The sequence below is a fragment of the Stomoxys calcitrans genome, chromosome 1 (assembly GCF_963082655.1).
Source record: "Stomoxys calcitrans chromosome 1, idStoCalc2.1, whole genome shotgun sequence".
Lineage (NCBI taxonomy): Eukaryota > Metazoa > Arthropoda > Insecta > Diptera > Muscidae > Stomoxys > Stomoxys calcitrans.
This window is the reverse complement of record NC_081552.1, coordinates 188766925-188787828: the sequence shown is the minus strand read 5'-3', so window position 1 is coordinate 188787828 and position 20904 is coordinate 188766925. Positions and strand designations below refer to the sequence as shown.

The following is a 20904-nucleotide window of genomic DNA, read 5'->3' as shown; positions in this document are numbered from 1 at the left end:
AATTGCTCTGGAGAAAGATAAGCCAGCAAGCAATCCTCTTCAATGGCACCACCTACCGCTAAACGAAGGCATCCGTCTATGGAGTCGAATCTGTCTGTTGGTGGTGGCGTTGGTCATTTACTTTTAATTTCTCTTCATATCGAACAACAACAGACACAATAGGCGATAAATTTACCAGTCGCTTTTGCGTCTGTCCATCTATCGGCATAGATGATTGTTGATCTGTCTGACATCCATTCATTCATCCATCTCAATTCAGCTCAACTCATCTAGCCAAGCATTTTGTGCTTGCATCTTTGAGACTCCCATTATGTTGGTTGTTTGTATGGAAGCTGGTCGAAATACTTGTTTTAACCAAACAAGAGTATTCCATCAATTCACACTTAATTGCAATCGTCGTCTCTGTGTAGTACAACCGCCTTTGGCCATACCGATGCTGAATTTGAGTTGTGCTTCAAAATGGATTTCATGACGGATTTGTTGCGTTATGGCAGTTGCCGTTTGCTTTGGCCGTCTTGGCCATAATCACTGCGAAAGGCCTAAAATAAAGTTGTATAACTTTTAATGGTCAGATCAAGTGATTGTAGACCAGCATATGGTCTTCTACTAGTGTGCACTTGGTTATGTGAAAGTTTCGTTACATTCCGACATTCTTATAACCCAAAATTCCAAGCTTTGCGCTTATTTTTAGACTCGGAAATTAATATTGAATTACAACATAAAGAATGAAACTGATATTGGTCTCGCTCTATTTATTCATGCGTTTGCCTACTTCTTCCAATTTTTATACTATCTACTTCTTTTTCTTCTTCTTGCTACGAACATTTTTAATTATCGTAATCGATAATGCCAGTGATAAATCCTATGACAATGAGATTAACAAGGTGACTTGTGGTTCCGCATATTTTTGGAATCTGACTCCAATGGTTGTTGTTAAAAGGTGAAGTGAGAAGGGTTGCACACATTAAGGTTAGGTTGAAAGTAGGGAGTGGACCACTTTCGGATATGGGTGGCGTTTTTTTGGGATAAAGGGGAGGGTCCGCCTCCACCAGATATCTAAATATTATATAGCCTATTTTTCCTTCCAGACAAACGTTCACAATCTACGAAAATGTTAAGAAAATCGGTTCAGCCAAGTATCATATAGCCAAGTATGCCAGATTCGAAATCTACTACCGAATACCGTTAATTTGAGCCCCATATTGAAATGAACTTCCAATATGTCTGTTTGGGGTTGGGGTGGCCTGATGGGTACTTAGGGTCAAATTTTAATACCATATTCGTTTTCTACTCTCCAATACCTTTCATTTGATACCTATATTGTCTCATTCGGTCCACTTTCAATTTTGGGTTGTGTTTTGGCGTAAGGGGGGAGGGTCCGTCCCCCTTGCGATACCGAAAAATTATATAGCCTATGTTTCCTTCCAGACCAACCTTCACAATATGCGAAAATTTCGAGAAAATCGGTTCTGCCGTTTTTCAGTCTATACGGAACAAACAAACCGTGTCCCATATATCCGTGATTGGCTAAGGTGCCCATTTTGCGCGTTTTTGTAGGGATGGGGTGACCCCCTATACTTTGACATGAATTTGTGTGCCAGATTTTATATCTACTCCCGCATACTTTTCTTTTGTCCTTATCTGTCTACTTTTGAATTTGGGTGGTGTTTTTGGGGTAACGGGGGGGGGGGGGGGGAGGGTCCGCCCCCTTCTGTTAACAATAAATTATAAAGGCTTTTCCTAATTCCTGACCATATTCGTAATCTACTCCCGAATACCTTTCATTTGAGTCCCATATTGTCATGATCGTCAAATAAACCTATTTTAAGGGGTTTTGGGGCTGGGGCGGCCCCCCAGTTACTTGGATCCAACTTTTATTATGAAGTTCGTACTCTACTCTTGAATACCTTTCATTTGAATCCCATATTGTCCCGATCGGTCCACTCTTATTTTTGGGTAGTACTTTTGGGTTAAGGGGTAGGGTCCGCCCCCCCTCCCGATACCAAAAAATTTTATAGCCCATGTTTCCTTCCAAACCACATTAAGGTTAGGTTGAAAATAGGGAGTGGATATTAATCCGCACAATGACATTGTGGATATACAACTTAGCCAGAAATCGCCTTTTTGTGCGCTCTATATACTAAAAGGTTACCTCCAACAAGATATAAGACCGGGCCGGACTTTGGATACCCACCACTTCGGATATATATATTAAAAACCATTCATCATAATACGGTGAAAAATTCGTCATTTATGATCCCATACAAGCTATATCTAAATATAGTCAGATCTCCAGCATTTTCAAGAAGGCTATATAAGGGTCTAACAGAACTTATTCCACCACATTCATCGGTTGAAAGATGACACAACCCATTGTGTCTAATTTCAGCAAAATCGGACAATGAATGCGCCTTTTATTTTATGGGCCTAAAACCTTATATCGGGCACTTGGTATATTTGGCATCTATATCCAAATCTGGACGGATCTGGGTCGTATTATACAAGGATATCCAGAGGCCTAACATAAATTGCTGTCCCAAATTTCAGCAAAATCGGAAAATAAATGCGCCTATTAGGGGCCTTAAACTTTAAATCGGGAGATCGGTATATATGGCAGCTATATCCAAATCTGGACCCATCTGCGGCGTATTGAACTAGGATGTCCAGAGGCCTAACATTACTTGCTGTCCCAAACTTCAGCGAAATCGGACATTAAATGCGCGTATTATGGGCCCTAGACCCCAAATCGAGAAACCGGTCTTTATGACAGCTATATCAAAATCCGAACCATTCTGGGTCAAATTAAACAAAGAGGCGTAATATAACTTACTGTCTCCAATTTCAGCAAAATCGGCCAATAAATGCGCCTTATATGGCCCCAAGACCCTAAATCGAGAGATCGGTCTATACGGCAGCTATATCTAAATCTGAACCGATCTGTCCCAAATTTCAGCGAAATCCGATAATAAATGTAGCTTTCATGAGCCTATGACCTTAAATCGGCAGACAGGGGTATATGGGGGCTTTATCAAGATATGGTCCGATATAGCCCATGTTTATACCCACCACCATAAAATGGGGGTATAAGAATCTAGGTATTCCGTTTGTAACACTTCAAAATATTCGTTTGAGACCCCATCATCCTTGTTCGGTTCCTAGAAGCTTCAATTTTTGCTGGTTTGACAGAAGTTTTATATGTAGAATAAAGAATAGAAAATTTAGTCATCGGGACTAAATTTATTTTGTATAAATTTTTGACAGCATCAATGGTGGCGGGTTCCCAAGATTCCGCTCGGCCGAATTAGCACGCTTCTGGTTGTTTTATTTTATTTTATTTTATTTTATTTTATTTTATTTTATTTTATTTTATTTTATTTTATTTTACTTTAATTATTTTTTTTGCTTATTTATATTTTTTTTAATTTTATTTATTATGTTTATTTTTATTTATTTTCTTTATTTTATATTATTTATTTTTTTCTTTATTTTAATTTTATTTTATTATATTTTATTTTATTTTATTTTATTTTATTTTATTTTATTTTATTTTATTTTATTTTATTTTATTTTATTTTATTTTATTTTATTTTATTTTATTTTATTTTATTTTATTTTATTTTATTTTATTTTATTTTATTATATTTTATTTTATTTTGTTATACCCTCTGCCATAGAATACAAACTTCATTCCATTTGTAAGACAACGAAGTATTGATCTGAGACCCAATAAAGTATAGACATTCTTGATAGTCTTGAAATTCTTAGTCGATTTAGCCATGTCCGTCCATCCGTCCGTCCGTCTGCCTGTCTGTCGAAAGAAGAAGTCAAGCTAGGTGCTTGAAATTTCGCCTAAATACCTCTTATTAGTGCAGGTCGGTTGGGATTGTAAATAGGCCAAATCGGTCCGTGTTTTGGTATAGCTGTCATATAAACCGATCTCGGATCTTGTCTTCTTGAGCCGCTAGAGGGCGCAATTATTATCCGATTTGGCTGCAATTCTGCATGAGGTGTTTGGTTTTAATTTCTAACAACTGTGCCAAGTACGGTTCAAATGGGTTCATAACCATATTAACGAATCTTGGATATTGACTACTTTCACCCAGCAGACAGTATTTGCTTTTATTAGTAAATTTTTTTCCATGAGTTGAAACTTTTTGAATTCAGCTTTGCTATTCTTGCAATGACCCAAGTAGAAGTATTCTATATAAACCCTTTATTCCAGTACCTCTTTGATCAATGTTTTGAATTGTTATTCTATGAACGTTTATCTGCTAATCTATATCTTTGGATCTGTTTTAAAAATCTGGGATCAACTTGTTTTTCTATGAATTCTCAAGCCATAAAAACTAATTTCCCTTGAAGATCACTTTTGTGAGTGCTTGGCCAAGATAACAATGAGTTGCATTTTCAGCCAAATTCATATTAAAATTTACCAAAATCTTCACACTGAGTCAACAAACTTTTGAAGAGAAAATTTCTTTCGTGGAAATTATCATGTCATTTCTCATCCCCATTGTGTTTTAAAGAGTTTCAGTTGTCAATGTTTGTACAACTTCATGATAAGTTTATTTGTTAATTTCGTATTAATTTTGAAACGAGTCAAGACAACGAATACAGTTGCGGCAACTGTTCCAAATGAAAAACGAGGGCTAGCTGCAGGTAAACCTTACTACAATAAAATGGTATGTGTCTTATCATTGTGGCCATAAAGTTTGGATTTTAATTTTGTATAATTACATAAACTTTACACTTCGTTGAGTTTTTGTAATGCTACTTAGAGAGTGACGTCGAATAATGTGCCCTACAACATGCAGGAAAAGAAATTGTACTTCAGTAACGGACAACTAGGAAAAGATACACTGCACTTACTATGGTTTTTGAAGCACCAATCGCAATGTATGTTCACTAACCTCAAAAAACATTTGAATTTTAAAATAAACGCGTGCTAAGTTCGGCCGGGCCCAATCTTGGGAACCCACCACCATGGATTCTTCTAAAAATTACAAAACAAGAATTAAAATAGAGAGATCGATTTATACGGGAGCTGTATCAGGCTATAGACCGATTCAGACCATAATAAACACGTATGTTGATGGTCATAAGAGGGTCCGTCGTACAAAATTTCAGGCAAACCGAATAATAATTGCGACCTCTAGAGGCTCAAGAGGTCAAGATCGCAGATCGGTTTATATGGCAACTATATCAAGTTATGGACCGATTTGAACCATACTTGGCACAGTGTTTAGATATCTTAACAAAATACTTCGTGCAAAATTTCATTCCAGTCGGATAAGAATTGCACCCTCTAGAGGCTCAAGAAGTCAAGACCCAAGATCGGTTTATATGGCAGCTATATCAGGTTATGGACCATTCTTGACACAGATGTTGGATATCATAACAATACAAGTCGTGCAAAATTTCATTCCAATCAGATAAGAACTGCGCCTTCTAGAGGCTGAAGAAGTCAAGACCCCAGATCGGTTTATATGGGACCTATATCAAAACATGGACCTATATGGCCCATTTACAATCCCAACCCAACCAACCAGAATGACGAAATTAGCATACCCCCATCCTATGGTGGAGGGTATAATAATCCTTTTTTATACGCACCACCGAAGGATGGGGATATATTAATTTTGTCATTCCGTTTGCAACACGTCGAATTATTCATTTCCGACCCTATAAAGTATATGCATTCTTGATCAACGAAAAATCTAAGATGGTCTAGCCATGTCGGTCCGTTTGTCTGTTGAAATCACGCCACTGTCTTTAAAAATAGATATATTGAGTTGAAACTTTGCACAGATTCTTTTTTTGTTCATAAGCAGGTTAAGTTCGAAGATGGGTATCGGATTTCGGACTATATCTTGATATAGTCCCCAGATATACCGATTTGGGGTCTTAGACCCATATAAGCCACATTTATTATCCGAATTTGCTGAAATGTTGCGATAGGGTTGCGATAGGCCCTTCGATATCTTCCTTCAATTTGGCCCAGATCGGTCCAGATTTGGATATAGCTGCAGTATAGACCGATCTCTCGATTTAAGGCTTTGGACCTATAAAATGCGCATTTACTGTCCGATGATGGCGAAATTTGGGACATTGAGTTATGTTGGGCCCTTCGACATTCTTCTTCAATTTGGCTCAGATCGGTCCAGATTTGGTTATAGCTGCCATATAGACCGATCTCTCGATTTAAGGTTTTGAACCCATAAAAGGCGCATTTATTGTCCGATGTCGCCGAAATTTGGGAAGGTGTGTCTTGTTAGGCCCCTAAATATTCTTCTTCAATTCGGCCCAGATCGGTCCAGATTTTGATATAGCTGCCGTATAGACCAATCTCTCGATTTAAGGCTTTGGACCTATAAAAGACGCATTTACTGTCCTATGGTGGCGAAATTTGGGACATTGAGTTGTGTTGGGCCCTTCGACATTCTTCTTCAATTTGGCTCAGATCGGTCCAGATTTGGATATAGCTGCCATATAGACCGATATCTCGATTTAAAGTATTGGCCTCATAAAAGGCGCATTTATAATTCGATTTCACTGAAATTTGACACAATGACTTATTTTAGGCTTTTCGACATCCGTCCGTATAGCTACTATAAAAGATCAATATTTTGTTATATACAATTGAACAATGACTTATACTTATTAGTATTTGGTCCAAATCGGAATATATTTCGATAAAGCTGCTATGGGGCATAAGGTATGAATTTTTCACCGGATTTTGATGAAAGGTGGTTTACGTATATATCCGAGGTGATGGGTATCCAAAGTTCGACCCGGCCGAATTTAACGCCTTTTTACTTGTTTTCTAATACTCTTATGTTAAATTCTTTTTTTTTTTCAAATGTACAGATCGCAACAATGGCAATTCATTGTTTCTACTGAAACTTGCATTCACTTCAATTCTATTGAGGTTTCCATTCATTTCCAGCCATTTAAAGTGTTTTTAAAGTCTGCGAAAACAACAATCCCCACAGCACCAAGAAAACATTTAGCCTCTATTTATTTGCGAAAAGCTCTCATAAAAAATATGTTAAGCGTGTGAATTAAACTACTTTCCAAATGGCCCAAACAAAGAAAGGGTGGTACTTTTATTTCCGCTAAGAAAATGTTTCCCTTCCCGCGCTTAAATACATTGTTACAACGTAGTTTTTTTAAGAGCTAGAAAAATTCATGAAATCTTTATATGAATCGATAGTACGGTTCATATAATTTAATGTTTGAAGATTACTTCATGCAAATGTTGATCGTGACTGCACTTCAAATGGTCCATCGGCTTAGTCCAATTTTGGCATACTCTGTCCCGGTATCTCACGAATATATGCTTCAATGTTGTCTTCTAATGCGTCAATTCAAGCGGACTTCTCTGTATAGACATGAGCTTTAACATTTTTAAAGCCAAAAAAAAACAGTAAGGAAAGGCAAAAGTCGGGCAGAGCCGACTATATAGTACCCTACACCACCTGGTGTACGTAGTACTTTTTATATGTAGAACTTATCTAGTCAGACTTTAATTTGGATACCTATTGAAATATCAAATAGAACCTTGTAAGATTTTCCTACGAAAGGACAACAAATTTGGATTTCTACATCCTCAAAAGGCCATATCGGATAAAAGATTATATGGGAGTTATATTAAAACCTAAGCCAATTTTGATGACACATACTGGGACGTCAAATAGAACATCTCACGCCCTAGATTATAGAGATGTGACCAATACTGTGGTTTTTAGTGCGTTAAAAGTTCATATAGGATGAGATATATGTTTGGAGCTATATCTAAATCTGGACCGATTTTAATGAAATTTTCAGCGCGTATTGGAACGTCAAATTAAACGTCTCATGCAAAATCGGACGAAAATTGTGGTTTCTACAGGTTTAAGTCTATTTCGGATGAAATATATATCGGAGACCTATATCTAAATCAAACCCGAATTTTATGAAATTTTGCACTCGTATTAAGACGTCAAATTAAACACCTCGTGCTGCATCTAGTTAAGATCGTACTAAAATAGTGGATTCTACAGCCTTAAAACTGCATATCGCATAAAAGGTATATATAGGTCCAATATCTAAATTTGAACCGATTTTTATGAAGTTTTGCAGTCGTATTGAGACTTTAAAGAAAACACTTAATGCAAAGTTTTGTAAAGATCGGACCAAAATTGTGACTGCTATAGCCATAAAATTCCATATCGGATGAAAGTTATAAAATGGGAGCTATATCTAAATCTGGACTAATTTTGACGAAATTTTGCGCACATAGGGGGACGTTGAATAAAATGCCTCATGCCAAATTTTGTAAAGATCGTGGCTGTTACAGCCTTAAAACTCCATATCGGTTAAAAGATATATACGGGGGCTATATATAAATAAGAACCGATTTTTATTAAATTTTGAACGCATATGAGGACATCAAATAAAACATCTCTTGTCTAATTTTGTAAAGATCGGACCAAAATTGTGGCTTCTACAGCCACAATCGGATGAAAGATATATATGGAAAAGATATATATATCGGATGAAGGATATATATGGGAGCTATATCTTAATCTGAACCGATTTTGTTCAAAAATTTCATGACAATAAATGCGACCTATAACTTGATCACAAGAATACATGGACGGACAGACGGACAGACGGACATAGCTAAATCGAATCAGGAAGTGATGCTAAGCCGATCGGTATACTTATCAATGGCCCTTCTCCTTCTAAGCGTAACCTGTACCACAGAGGTGGTATAGGATATAAATAGTCCAAAGGCGTTAAATCGCACGGCCAATTGGCCAAATGACCGGTCCCGAAATTTGAATCAAATGTTCACCGCACTCGCCTCTCAACAAGTCCATTGTTACGCGTTTCGTGTGGCATGTGGCACCGTCTTGTTGAAACCACATGTCATGCAAGTCAAGCTCTTGCCATCGCACGACAGAGCCCACCATTTACAGTTACGTTACAATTCACATCATCTTTAAAGAAGTACGGTCCAATGATGAATGTTTCTGGATACATTGGTAGCTCTTGCAATGCTTCTGGCTGATCTTCACTCCAAAATCAACAATTCTGCTTATTTGCGTATCCACTGAGCCAAAAATGAGCTTCGTCGGTGGAATGCAAAGCGCGCGAGAAACTTATTTGACAGAGCACGCATTTTGATAATAAAAACCAATAACTTGTTCGTTGCGTTGTTCGTTGGTAAGACCATTCATGGTTAAATTATAGACCAAACTGAAGATGTTTGACAGTGAAACAAAACACGAAACCTGCATGAGCTGCAAAGACCAGTGTTGAAAAAGATAATAGCTAAAAAATCACCCTTTATTATTTATGTTTCCTGGTTTTTGGCTGCGATTAGGCAATTTCTTCTCATTTTCTTAGAATCTACTTAAAAATCTATTTCATTTTCATGCACCCTCCACCATTGGGTGGGGGTATACTAGTTTCGTCATTCCGTTTGTAACACCTCGCAATATGCATCTAAGACCCCAAAAGTATATATATTCTTGATCGTCATGACATTTTAAGTCGATCTAGCCATGTCCGTTCGACTGTCGAAAGCACGCTAGCTTTCGAAAGAGTAAAGCTAGGCGCTAGCAGTTATGCACAAATATTTTTTATTAGTGAAGGTCGGTTGGAATTGTAAATGGGCCAAATTGGTTTAGGTTTTGCTATAGCTGCCATATAAACCGACATTGGGTCTTGACTTCTTGAGCTTCTAGAGGAAGCAATTCTTATCGAATTGGGCTGAAATTTTGTATGAAGTGTTCCGGCATAATAACTGTGCCAAGTATAGTCTGAATCAGTCCATAACCTGATATAGCCGCCATATAAACCGATCTCCCGATTAGACTTCTTAAGCCTCTAGAGGGCGTAACTCCTATTGGATTTGGCTGAAATTTTGCATGATGTGTTTCGTTATGACTTTCAACAACTTTGCTAAGTATGGTTGAAATCGGTTGATAAACTGAATTAGCTGCCATATAAACCGGTCTTGGGTCTTGACTTCTTGAGCTTCTAGAGGGCGCAATTTTTATCCGATGTGGCATAAAGTATTTTATTTTGATTTCCAACAACTTTGTCAAGTATGGTCTAAATCAGTCCATATCCTGATAAAGCCACCATATAAACCGATCTCCCGATTAAACTTCATGGGCTTCTAGAAGGCGCAATTCTCATCTGATTTGGCTGAAATTTTTGCACATAACTCTGAGGAATGGAATAAGTCCATAACCTGATATATGATATATTTTGGTATGACTGATATGATATATTTTGGTATGACTTCCGACAACTGTTCGAAGCATAATCTAAATCGGTATATAGCCTGATATAGCTGCTATATAAACAGACTTCCCAGTTTAACTTTTTAGGCCTCTGGAGGGCGCAATTATTACTCGATTTGCCTGAAATTTTGGTGGTGGTGTTTTTCTATGACTGGTGTTTTTCTATTTGAAAAAGTTATTAAAAAAACTTGACAAATACGATCCATGGTGAAGGGTATATAAGATTCGGCTCGTCCGCTTTTACTTGTTTTATTTTATTTTACTATCCCTCTGACAACCCCATCATACATATAAAATTCAATTTGTGTTTGTTTGTTTGTCGGTTTGTTCCATAAAGACGCAAAAAAGGCTGAACCGATTACCTTGACATTTTCATACATTTGTAGGTTGGTCTGGAAGGAAACATAGGCTATATAATTTTTTGATATCGGAAGGGGGCGGACGCTCCCCCTTACCCCAAAAGTACTACCCAAAAATAAAAGTGGCCCGATCGGGACTATATGGGAGTCAAATGAAAGGTATTCAAGAGTAGAGAACGAATTTCATAATGAAAGTTGAGTCGAAGTACCTGGGGGGCCGCCCCAGCCCCAAAACCCCTTAAAATACGTTTATATGTCGATCATGACAATATGGGACTCAAATGAAAGGGGCGGACCGTCCATCGTTACCCCATAAACACCACCAAAAATCAAAAGTGGACCGATAAGGACAATATGGGTATCAAATGAAAAGTATGCGGGAGTAGATATAAAATCTGGCATACAAATTCATGCCGAAGTATAGGGGGTCACCCCAACCCCACAAAAACGCCCAAAATGGGCACATTAGCCAATCACGGATATATGGGACTCGGTTTGTTTGTTCCGTATAGACTGAAAAACGGCAAAACCGATTTTCTCGAAATTTTCCCAAAACTCCCCCAAACAGACATATTGGACGTTCATTTCAATATGGGGCTCAAATGAAAGGTATTCAGGAGAAGATTTCGAATCGGGCATACAAAATCAGTTCGAAGTATATAATTATCGAAGATCACGCCACACCTCAAAAACGCCCTTAGACCCATTATGGCTATATGATACATGGCTGAACCGATTTTCTTCAAATTTTCATAGATTGTGTACGTTTGTCTGGAAGGAAACACAGCCCATATAATTTTTAGATATCGGGTGGAGGTGGATCCTCGCCCTTACCCCAAAAACGTCACCCATATCCGAAAGTGGGCACAATTAGGGTATCAAATAAAAGGTATTAGAGACCAGAAAAAAATATGGTATTAGAATTTGGGTTCAAGTACCCAGAAGCCACCCCCAACCCCATAACTTCCCTAAACAGATATATTCGAAGTTTTGTGTCAATGTGGGACTTAAAAGAAAAGTATTAGGAATAGAATTAGAAATATGGCATAAAACATTAGGTTCAAGTAATGCGAGGTCGCCCACCCCAAACACCCCCAAATGGGCATATTAGCCGACCATGGCTATACCGGACTCAAATTAAAGGTATTGTATTTGGAAGTAGATTACGAATATGACATTTTGTGTTCGAGTCTAGGTGGCGCTTTTTCTCCTAAAGATACTTCAAATGGTTGTTTTGGGGCTGGGGCGTCCAAATATCAAATTCGTTCTTTATTTCCAACAGAAATGAAGTTCAGTTCAAATACCTTTCATTTGAGAGTTGAAAACGAATTTGATATCCTATTTTGGAGCCAAGTGTTTTGGGGTACGCCCTAAATCACCCCCTAAACTGAACTTCATTTCCGTTGGGAATAAAGAACGAATTTAATATTTGGCCGCCCCAGCTCCAAAACACCCCCCAAGGTTCATATTTACCAGCCATGGCAATATGGGGCTCAAATTATAGAGATTTGGAAGTGCAGCACAAATTTGTTATCCATAACATTAACCTAAGGAAGAACATTACCACCAGGAACCGAAAAGGGGCAAATTCTCACACATCATTGAGTGTTTTCCGATTCAAGTTTAAACTCAATGATAAGGGACCTTTTTTTATAGCCGAGTCCGAACGGCGTCCCACAGTGCGACACCTCTTTGGGGAAATTTTTTTAAATGACCATGCATGACATTCTATTGGGTTGCCCAAAAAGTAATTGCGGATTTTTCATATAGTCGGCGTTGACAAATTTTTTCACAGCTTGTGACTCTGTAATGGCATTCATTCTTCCGTCAGTTATCAAATTTTACTTTTAGCTTGCTTTAGAAAAAAAGTATATTTGATTAAAGTTCATTCTAAGCTTTTTTAAAAATGCATTTACTTTCTTTTAAAAAATCCGCAATTACTTTTTGGGCAACCCAATACCTCACAAATGTCGCTAACATTAAGAGGGGATAAACACAGCTTTGTCAGATGTTCTCGCAAGGATTCAAACGCGTTCAGCGTCATAGGCTACAAAGGCACGAATTCGATATCAGCATTCAGGGCGAAGAGTCCCCACCTAAAAAAGATATTAGAGAGTTGAAGAAAGCGCAGCGGAGCGGGCCAGTTTCAGCTAGTCATTAATAAAACAGCAGCCATTTATAGCAAACGACAGACTTGCAAACATTGAGCAGCAGAACTACTGCTGAATTAAGAACAAAAACAACTTCTAACAGTCAGCAGATTGTGTTTGTTTTATATGAAAAGAATTTCTTCTATGATTGAACCCTTTTCAAAGATCTTTTATTTGAGCCCCATATTGTCGCGATCGGCCCACATGCCCGTTTAGGGGTTCTTTTGTAGGTTTGCCATACTTAAAGACATTTAGCGCTAAATTTGAATTTAAGAATCGTATTTTATTCCCAAACACCTTCTAATTGAGTCAAATATTGCCGCTATCGACCCACATGCCCGCTTAGAGGTTCTTATGGAGGCGGGACCCCTTGGCGCCAAATTTGAATTTTAGATTTGTTTTCTACCACCAAAGCCTTTTCATATCACACTCATACAATCATGACTGTGTGTGATGTCAAGTTGGGGGGTTTTAAGAATAAGCAGCAGTGACTTGATGTCAAACTTTTGTATCAAATTCGTATTTTTGCGTTACTATAAAGGAAGTTGGTTATTTTTCTCAAGGTACCTACTGGTTATTCGTAATCCAATTCAAACTTTCACCAAATTTATGTAGAGGAATATTATTCACCTACTTTGTTGTTGTTGTTCTGTACACATTCAGACACCACCACTTTTGGGTATTTTTTGGTTCTTTAGGAACCCTATTTTGTCTGCAGCTAATAGTTTCCTGTTTTATTTTGGCAATTGCACCATATGTTATTGAACTTCCGTTTAAAATGCATATAAACAAAAACAAATTTAACAGTTGACTTACCTAGTAAAAGTATCTCTAAAGTGTTCTCTGTCTCTCTCTCTCTCTCTCCTTTCTTTATTACTCTCTGGCCTTTGAGGCAAAGTTAATAAAACGGCAAACCGGCACAGATGAAAAACCAAAACTGCAGACCAAAAACCCTTCACAATAAAAACAGCCGAAAGTTATCCGGTTGAAAAGAGAAGAAAGACGAAGACGCAAACACCAAGAATATTCCGAATATGAATGTTTTGTGGTGTGGTGAGAAGCAACCAACAACAAAAAAACGTAAACAAGTCTTAATGTTATGTTGTTGCTGTTTTATTATTATTCGTTGAAGCCGCCGTTGTTGTTTGTGTGTGAATGGATATGGACGATTGCCCGATCGCCGTTGTTATGATATTTGAGGTCGTTACAAAGTCTGCTTTGTTTATTTTCTGCGTGTTTTGGAAATTATGAATCTTTTTATTTTTTAAAAATGGAAAAAAAATCAAAGCGATGATGTTTCTGTTTAGCAAAACTTTCTTTTTCTCTCGCTTAATGTTGTTTATATTTGGACATTTACTTTTCTTAGCTTTTTTTATTACTTCCTTGGCTTGATGCGTTAAGCGATACTTCTACACAACGTCGTTGTTATAATGAATTCCTTTTTTTTGGAGGTTTTTTTACAAACGAGATTTTTTGCTTGTTTTCTCTTGGCGAATGGCACATAAATAAATTTTGTTGTATTTTTTATGACATCCGTGAGATACAAGTTTTTCATTGAGTTGGGGGAGTTCGTGGCTGCAAAAATGCAAGATGAAATGCTATGGAACGAGAATGCTATGGAACCAGAAGTGCAACAATTTAGTCAAAACTATTGACTCATACGTTTTGACATTCAATGGGTGAAATCATTGAAACACAAAAAACTTGCAATAGTCTTAACTCATTGGCCATTCCAGTTACAAAGTCTCTTATTTATGTTTATTAGATCACGATTTTAGCAAATCTCATGCTACATAAATGCAAGCAAACATGCACAAACATGTACCCAACAAACACCTTCTCACATACTCCACGCTCTTTTGCAGTGTGCGAAATGCGGGTAACTAAAGTAATGGACCAGCAACACAAACTGCGATCTCGTTGTGGAGTCTAGGTTTTTTCATTGCCTGCTGATGCTTGTGGTGATGGTGACCGTAGTTTTACTACCAAACTTCGTGCAAAACTTAAAGTGAGACCAACCGACCGACTGACTACTGGCTGGTTGTACAACGCAAAGACCTCCGCCGCAGCCAACTGGTTAAGATGTAAGTAAGATTTTGCGAAGGTTGGTGGGTTTGTTGTTGTTTTTTTTTTCTTTTTTGTTAAGATGCGTTGTACTTATGCTGTTGTTGTTATTGTTGCTACTACAGCTTCTGCAGACTCCTCTCTTTATAGCAGTACTGAGAGCTATGTGAGTTTTTTTTTCTGTAGCCGATGATGTTACTAGACACAGTCTCTCCCCCTTAATCATAGCTCGTCAGGTATGGCTCTATGGGTTTTTGCTCTCTTCTTTTCTTGTCCAAGATAATAAGACTGGTTTTAACTTCTTGGTTGACTATTTATTTTTAGGTGTATTTCACAAAAATTTTCTATACATAAATTTCTATTTTAGCACATACACACTATGACAAAAAAAAAAACAAAAACAACCACAACCAGAGAAACTCTCATACTAAAATCTCTTCCACTTGGTCCAAACGAACGGCGGCTATAATTTGGGAATCATAACGTTTCGAATTTCTCACGTTATGTGTTTACAGTTAATAACCAAGTGACCTTTAGAATTTCAAGACTGGTTTTGCGAAAACTTTTCCATACAGATTAATTCATTTTATTAAAATGCCTTTTTTAAAATATTTTCACTTCATTCCAAGATATCAAAAATGGCCAAACCCTTTTTATTAAACAGTAACACACCAACAATATTCGATGCCAAAATTCTTTTCATACTAAAAATTCAGGTTTTAATATTCATAACTATGTTGTTTTGGTTTTTGATTAAACTTCTTTTTTGCTTGCCGCAATCTTTAGATGAATATACCAAAATTATTGTTATATCCGTTTTGACGTTTATGTTATACTACAATCACATTTCCGATCACCCTCCGCACAATATGACCGTTACTCAGGTAGTCTTGTTTAAAACTAAAGTTGATTTTATACTGCTAAGCCTCAAACTGGTGAGAGCGGAGAGCAAGCAACAGAGTGTCAAGTAAAGAGAGAGAATATTTCAGGTGTAAATGAAGCTTGGTATACGAGGCTGATTTAATAAGGTACGACAACATAGGTGATTAAATTAAAGAAGATGGAAGTAACAAGTTAAACATACTAAGTTCGAGCAAACCAAATATTGGAAACCCAGCATCATGAATTCTGCTAAAAATTTCCACAAATGAAACTAGTAAAAGGGCATATGTGTACTAATCGGGAGATCGGTTTATATGGGAGCTATATGTTTGTCGGTTTGTTTGTTTGTTCCGTATAGACTCAAAAACGGCTTAACCGATTACCTTGAAATTTTCACAGATTGTGTAGATTAGTCTGGAAGGAAACATAGACAATATAATTTTTTGATATCGTAAGGGGGCGGACCCTCCCCCTTACCCTAAAAGTACTACCCAAAAATAAAAGTGGACCGATCGGGACAATATGGGACTCAAATCCAAATTTAGCCAGACTTTAATTTTGCATACCTATTGAAATATTGAATAGAACCTTCTACGATTTTCTTACGATGGTACGAAAATTGTGACTTCTACAGCCTTAAAAGTCGAAACGCATAAAAGATATATATGGGAGTTTTATCTAAATCTGATTCGATATTGATTTTGCAGAAATGGGACCAAAATTTTAGCTTCTACAGCCTTAAAAGTCGAAACGACTAAAAGATATTTATGGCAACTTTACCTAAATCTGGTTCGGTTTTAATGACATTTTTTGCATGTAATGCGACGTCAAATTAAACATCTCCTGCAAAATTTTGTAAGGATGGGACCAAAATTGTGGCTACTACAGCTTTTAAAGGACATATCGGATGAAAGTTATATATGAGAGCTATATCTAAATTTGAACCGATTTCTATGAAATTTTGCACAAAGCTGCAACTTTAAAAGTGCACATCGGATGAAAGATATATATGGGAGCTATATCTAAATCTGGACCGATTTTTTTTTTCAAAATTATAAGCGTTCGTCCTTGGACCAAAAAAAGAGACTTATGCCAAATTTTGTGAAAATCGGACAATAAATGCGACCTGTACCTTGATTATAACAATACATGGGCAGACAGACAGACGGGCATAGCTAAATCGAATTAGGAAGTGATTCAAAGCCGATCCGTATACTTATCGATGGGTCTAGCTCTTCTCCTTCTTAGCGTTGCAAACAAATGCACAAATCTGTAATACCCTGTACCACAGCGGTGGTGTAGGGTATAAAAATTGGGTCCAAGTAACTGGGGGGCCGCCCCAACCCCATAACCCACTAAAATAGGGGTTTTATACGATCAAGACAATATGGAACTCAAATGAAAGGTATTCGGGAGTAAATTACGAATATGGTCTGAAAGGAGAAATAGGCTTTATAATTTCTGAAGGGGGCGGACCCTCCCCCTTTACCCAAAAACACCACCCAAAATCAAAAGTGGACCGATAAGGATAACATAGGTATCAAATGAAAAGTATGCGGGATTAGATAACGAATCTGGCATACAAATTCATTTCGAAGTATAGGGGGGTCACCCACCACCATAAAAACGCCCAAAATGGGCATATTAGCCAATCACGGATATATGGGGCTCGGTTTGTTTGTTCCGTATAAACTGAAAAACGGCAGAACCGATTTTCTCGAAATTTTCGCATATTGTGTAGGTTGGTCTGGAAAAAAAACAAAGGCTATATAATTTTTCAGTATCGGAAGGGGGACGGACCCCCTACCCCTTATGCCAAAAACACAACTCAAAATCAAAAGTGGACCGATCGGGACAATATAGGTATCAAATGAAAGGTATTGGAGAGTAGAATACGAATATGGTATTAAAATTTGAGTCTAAGTACCCATCTGGCCGCCCTAACCCCAAAACTCCCCCAAACAGACATATTGGACGTTATTTCAATATGGGACGATTTGAAATCTACTCCCGAATACGAAAGGTATTCGGAGTATAGGGCGTCACGCCACCCCTCAAAAACGCCATTGACTGTATGATACTTGGCTGAACCGATTTTCTTCAAAATTTTATAGATTGTGTACGTTTGTCTGGAAGGAAACATAGGCTATATAATTTTTAGATATCGGGTGGAGGTGAACCCTCGCCCTTACCCCAAAAACGCCACCCATATCCGAAAGTGATCCGACGGGCACAATCAGACTAGAAAACAAATATCGTATTAAAAATTGGGTCCAAGCACCCAGCGGGCCCCTTCAACCCCAAAACGTCTCTAAACAGATATATTCGAAGTTCATGTCAAGAAGGGCCTCAAATGAAAAGTATTCGACAGTAGATTTCAAATATGGCATACAATATTTGGTCCAAGTAATGAGAGGTCGCCCCACCTTCAAGTACCCCCAAATGGGCATATTAGCCGACCCTGTCTATATGGAACTCAAATGAAAGGTATTTGTGTGTAGATTTCGAATATGGCATTAAAAATTTGCGTCCAAGTCTAGGTGGTGCTTTTATTTCCAAAAATAAGTCAAATAGGTTGGTTGGCCCATTATGACAATATGGGACTCAAATGAGAGGTATTTGGGAGTAGAAAACGAATTTGATATCCAATTTTGGAGCCAAGAGTTTGGGGGTACACCCTAAAGCGCCCCCTAAACTAAATTTCATTTCCGATTATAGCAATATGAAGCTCAAATCAACGGTATTTGGGAGTAAAGAACGAATTTGATATTTTTTTAAGAGCAAAGTGCCGGTGGCTGCCCCTGCCCCAAAACTCCAAACTTTTCATATTTACTGACCATGGCAATATGGGGCTAACATTAAATGGATTTGGGAGTGCAGCACGAATTTAATATCCATATTTGAGTTGAAATGTCTGAGTAACATCCCTCCCCTAAAAAGCACTTCTCATTACCCCAATTTTCGAAACCACCAGATCTCGGAGATTGGTAATGCGGTTCGTTCAAAATTTTTTTTGCACTCTCACAGTCAAAACAAAACATGGTTTCTATAGTTGGGGTCGGGTGCCTCGGGGGCCGTCCAAAACCCGCCAAATGGGTATATAGACCAATCACGGCAATGTAGAGATCAAACGAAAGGTGCTTGAGAGAAAAACAAGTAAGAGCGTGATAAGTTCGGCCGCGCCGAATCTTATATACCCTCCACCATGGATCGCATTTGTCGAGTTCTTTGCGCAGTATCTTTTTTTAGGCAAACAAAGAATATTGAATAAGAATATGGTATTGTACAATATTTCAGTTCATTCCGATAAGAATTGCGCCTTGTAGGGGATCAGGAAGCAAAATCGTGAGAAAGGTTTATATGGAAGCTGTATCAAGCTGTTGATCGATTCAGACCATATTAAACACGTATGTTGAAGGTCATGAGGGATGCCGTTGAACAAAATTTCCTACAAATCGGATGAGAACTGCGCATCAAGTGGCTTTAGAATTAAAGATCCAAGATCGGTTTATATGGCAGCTATATCAGGTTATGTACCGATTCAGACCATACTTAGCACACTTATTGGAAGTCATAATAAAACACTTCATGCAAAATTTCAGCCAAATCGGATGAAATTGCGCGCTCTATTGGCTCAAGAAGTCAAAACCCAAGAACGGTTTATATGACAGCTGTACCAGATTATAAACCGATTTGAATCCGACTTAACTCTGTTATTGAAAATGATACCAAAACACTACGTGCAAAATTTCAGTCAAATCGGATGAGAATTGCCCAAGATCGGTTTATATGACAGCTATTTCAAAACATGGACCGATTTGAACCATACTTAACGCAGTTTTGGAAGTGATACCAAAACACCACGTGCAAAATTTGAGTCAAATCGGACGAGAATTGCGCCCTCCACAGGCTCAAGAAGTCAAGACCCAAGATCGGTTTATATGGCAGCTATATCAAAACATGGACCGTTTTGTCTCATTTACAATGCCAACCGACCTACACTTTTAAAAAGGATTTGTACAAAATTTCAAGCTGCTAGCTTAACTCCTTCGAAAGTTAGAGCGCTTTCGACAGACAAATGGAGGGACATGTCTAGATCGACAGACTAATGGGACGAAAATCTTTCGCCTTCGTGTGGTAGGGGTTTCCTGCTTTCGAAATGAATATGACCTTCTTGTCCCTCCATCCCACAGGTATTATATATGACATGCTGATACAAGCAGAGGATATCTCCTTAAGCCCAGGAACCAGTTTATCAGACAAAGCTTGTAATTCAACCGGTGATACTTAATAAGGGCCTGGCGACTTAAAGAAGTAGAAACTTCTTATCGCCCAAAGGATTTTCGGCTCAGCCACAATTTCCCGCCACGTTGTCCGTGGGAGAATTTCCCTGGAAATGTGTATCAACGAGAAGTTGTCCATACATTCTCTGACTTCTGACTATACCCCACCATAATAGAGATCTCGAGGACAGAATCTTCCTTAGCCTAAAGGCCTCAGATGTATCCTCCCCGGAGATGCAGAATTCCACACAGGATTTGTTCTGAGCCTTTCTCAGCTCGCCCTTAAATTTTCTTTGTTCACATGTCCCAATCGTATGGTGATCTTGTGGCTTTCGTCCTATTGAAGAGTTTTCTGCAGTCCTTCCTTAGACCAACCAGTTCAGGGGTCCATCATGGTGGTTGCTGTTTGCCCCCTTGACTTGGCACTAGTACATGCTGACACAAACGAGTGATTCTGGGCCTTCGTGATCTGCTTAAGCATTATGTCTATGTCCTCCGCAGTTGCCACTTCCTTTTCTGGTCTACAAGGAATAGACGTGCAGAATTTGTGCCGAGAATTATCCCAATGCACCTTTCTTCTGCTTAGCAGAGGGAGCGCTTCTGTAGTATTTTCTTCAAGGCTGAAACTACAATAATATAACGATGATCAGAGAAGCTGTGGTCATCCAACACTTCCCAGTCGTTGGATGACATCCAACACTTCCCAGATACAAAGGTAATATCTAGTGCCTCCTGCTTGTTCCCGGTAATATAGGTCGGTTTATTTTTCCAATTTTTTTTGCTCTGATCCTCTCCGCTTCCGCTCCTTTGCTTCTAAATTGACTATTTATTTTTAATTTTTCTTATACTGTGCCCTATATAGGGATAT

At 38.1% G+C, this 20904-nt stretch overlaps 1 protein-coding gene across 7 annotated transcripts in view; it reads right to left on the bottom strand.

Moving 5' to 3' along the window:
* The window catches only part of LOC106090955 (LHFPL tetraspan subfamily member 3 protein), a 60235-nt gene extending 44479 nt beyond the window's left edge, over positions 1-15756 (bottom strand). Inside the window, exons 1-3 of one of the 7 annotated variants that reach the window (XM_059360765.1) lie at positions 15544-15729; positions 14165-14382; positions 13624-14060 (exon numbers count right to left, since the gene is read on the bottom strand). The gene's annotated coding sequence lies outside the window, so the exon portion shown is untranslated. Of the gene's footprint in view, positions 1-13623; positions 14383-14655; positions 15475-15543 lie in introns of those variants that run through there. The other 6 variants (XM_059360763.1, XM_059360767.1, XM_059360766.1 and 3 more) reach the window with 6 other exon arrangements.
* Positions 15757-20904: the final 5148 nt, after the last annotated feature.